Source organism: Poecilia formosa, unplaced genomic scaffold (genome assembly GCF_000485575.1).
Source record: "Poecilia formosa unplaced genomic scaffold, Poecilia_formosa-5.1.2 Scaffold70, whole genome shotgun sequence".
Lineage (NCBI taxonomy): Eukaryota > Metazoa > Chordata > Actinopteri > Cyprinodontiformes > Poeciliidae > Poecilia > Poecilia formosa.
In genome coordinates, this window is record NW_006800009.1 from 1612725 (window position 1) to 1616059 (window position 3335).

Consider the following 3335-nt stretch of genomic DNA (forward strand, 5'->3'; position numbering starts at 1 on the left):
AAACACATTAAACTCTTCCTATCACACTTTAAGCCGCTACGGTCAGATAACAAGCAGCGGAAAACGACAGGCTGACTTGCCGAAATTAACGAGAAAAACACACTCCACCCACCCGCTGAGCCTGGAGCCGCCTGGCCCCGTTAGCGGAGCTACGCTGCTCTGAAAACTCCGGAGAACATTTAAAAGAAATTGCATAAACTAAGAGCGTAAATGACGCGATGAGGGCTACTTTCTAACCTAAAACATCTTAAAACAACTTTCTGTGACAAATTAATACTGTACTTACCTCTATTTATCGCTGCTGGTGGCTCAGTGCAATGGAGGCCATCTTGCTGGTCCAGAGACGAGACAGGTATGGCTGCAAGATGGTGTGGAAAGCCACGCCCCTGTGCTGTGGCCTTTCAAAAATAATAATAAAAACTAAATTAAAAACTCAGGCTAACCATTTTTCTCGGTGACCAGATGTCCGGTATTATTTATTTGTCACATGAGTTTTACTGCCATAGTTTTAGTTTACATGTTTTATTTTGTCTTATGCTGCACATTTTTTGTTATTACGATTCATATTTTGAAAGGCTTATGTAGGAAGTTGAATCCAGAAAAGAAGATGCACGTGGTATGAAAGCGTTACGTTAGCAAGTGGCTGTAAAAAGTAATTTAAGTTTAAGAATTCATTTAATAACCGCATTAGACCTCGAACAGAAGGGTCAGCCAGCGAGGTATGTTTATATGTTTTATATCATTTTTTATGTCGTTATTGTATTCATGACACCATCTCACTTAAGTTTATGTTGTATTTTAGTTCGACGGTGTTGTTGGCGTCAATAGGAACAAAGGTGGAGTTGTAACAAGAGCAACTTTAAATATTTGCATTAAAGCTGACTTCACACCAGCAGTTCAATGAACTCTTTATTGCCATTAAGAAGAGGTGGAAGTGATGAGGAGCATTACTTAAACTGACTTGCATTTGGAAGAAAATACTACTACCTTGTCTGTCTACAGCCTGTATAATGTCTATGTGTGATACGGCTCCTGTGAAAGCCGGACAGAGAGAACTTCCGGGACAGTGCGCTTGTCAAAAATGAAATCATGAAAATCGAAATTGAGTGCTCGTTATCCATTTTTTCCATTTTCGTTTTGTGCACTAAATCGGAAATCGGATAACGAGCCGTTATCCGATTTCTGATTTTAGTTTAACGAAGAAAAAAACGAGTCTATTTCCGTTTTCTCATTTTTAATTTCAAACGACAAAACTAACTGCCTGAAAGAACATGGACCCTTTTGTACAAACCTAAATTAAGCGTTCATTGTCACTTATACTGGTTTATGTAACTGCCTGTGTGAATCTAATCTCATTGAAGGAGTTTGGTGGATGTGGTGTACGCCCTGCGGGATGAGGTTCAAGAGCTGAAACAGGTGAATGTTTGCTGTTGTTTTATCATAAACTAAGAGTTAATTGTGGTGGTGTTTTTAATTCATTTTAACCATACAGTTAAAATACTTTGCAGAAGGTCCTTACTTCCTTATACTAATTACTTCTGGTCACTTGACATGAACTTTTTCATTGTCTGCAGGGTTTCTGGAGGTCTTTCAAGCTTTGTTCCTTTTTCACTTTGACTGAAAATAACAAATATGAAAAATGTAGAAATGAAAGACAAAAGCAAAGATGTTAGAGCTGGAAACCTACCTACAGTGAATAAATGACATGATATCTTTGAGAGAAAAAAAATCGACTGCAGTTCATGTCCTCAGAGACTTTAAATTAATCACATCAGTTTGTATAGGACATTTCATATAAATGAGAGAAACACACTAGTTTGTAGAGTCTAAAAGCAGCTCAAGACAAATGGGAGGAGGGGGAGGAAGTGAAATTATTCACATAAAACAAAATGCAACTTTTAAAACTTCCATCCATCCATTTTCTTCCGCTTATCCGGGGTCGGGTCGCGTGGGCAGCAGCTTCAGAAGGGAGGCCCAGACTTCCCTCTCCCCAGCCACTTTTTCCAGCTCCTCTGGGGGAACCCCAAGGCGATCCCAGGCCAGCTGAGAGACATAGTCCCTCCAGCGTGTCCTGGGTCTTCCCCAAGGCCTCCTCCCCGTGGGACGTGCCCGGAACACCTTACCAGGGAGGCGTCCAGATGCCCGAGCCACCTCAACTGGCTCCTCTCGACGTAGAGGAGCAGCTGCTCTACTCCGACTCCCTCCCAGATGTCCGAGTTTCTCACCCTATCTCTAAGGGAGAGCCCAGCCAACCTGCGGAGGAAACCCATTTCGGCCGCTTGTATCCGTGATCTCGTTCTTTCGGTCATGACCCAAAGCTCATGACCACAGATGAGGGTGGGAACGTAGATCGACCTGTAAATTGAGAGCTTTGCTTTTTGACTCGGCTCTCTCTTCACCACGACGGACCAGTACAGCGCTCGCTTCACAGCAGACGCTGCCCCAATCCGCCTGTCGATCTTCCGCTCCGTTCTTCCCTCATTCGTGAACAAGATCCCCAGATACTTAAAGTCCTCCACTTGAGGCAGGACGACCCCCACTGACCCAGAGAAGGCACTCTACCCTTTTCCGGCTCAAGACCATGGCCTCAGATTTGGAGGCACTGATCCTCATCCCGGCCGCTTCACACTCGGTCGCGAACCGCTCCAGCGAGAGCTGCAGATCATGATCTGATGAAGTCAACAGGACCACATCATCCGCAAAAAGCAGAGATGCGATCCTAAGGCCACCAAAACGGATCCCCTCAACACCTCGGCTGTGCCTAGAAATTTTGTCCATGAAAGTAATGAACAGAATCGGTGACAAAGGGCAGCCCTGGCAAGTCCAACTCTCACCGGAAACTGGTCCGACTTACTGCCGGCAATGCGGACCAGACTCTGACACCGGTCGTACAGGGACCTGACAGCCCGTATCAAAGGGCCCGGCACCCCATACTCCCGGAGGACCCCCCACAAAGCCCCTCTATGGACACGGTCAAACGCCTTCTCCAAATCCACAAAACACACGTAGACTGGTTGGGCGAACTCCCATGCTCCCTCCAGGACCCTGCTGAGGGTGTAGAGCTGGTCCAGTGTTCCACGACCAGGACGAAAACCACACTGCTCTTCCTGAATCTGAGGTTCGACTATCTGATGGACCCTCCTCTCCAGGACCCCTGAATAGACTTTACCAGGGAGGCTTAAGAGTGTGACCCCCTTGTAATTGGAGCACACCTTTCAGTCCCCCTTTTTGAACAAGGGGACCACCACCCCAGTCTGCCAATCCAGGGGAACTGCCCCCGATGTCCATGCGATATTGCAGTCGCGTGAGCCAACACAACCCTACAACATCCAGAG

The 3335-nt window shown here is 46.0% G+C and overlaps 1 long non-coding RNA gene across 1 annotated transcript in view; it reads left to right on the forward strand.

Moving 5' to 3' along the window:
• Positions 1-1223: 1223 nt before the first annotated feature.
• The window catches only part of LOC103140366 (uncharacterized), a 5032-nt gene continuing 2920 nt past the window's right edge, over positions 1224-3335 (forward strand). Inside the window, exon 1 of the long non-coding RNA XR_476492.2 lies at positions 1224-1416. This is a non-coding gene — a long non-coding RNA (uncharacterized LOC103140366). The remainder of the gene's footprint in view (positions 1417-3335) is intronic.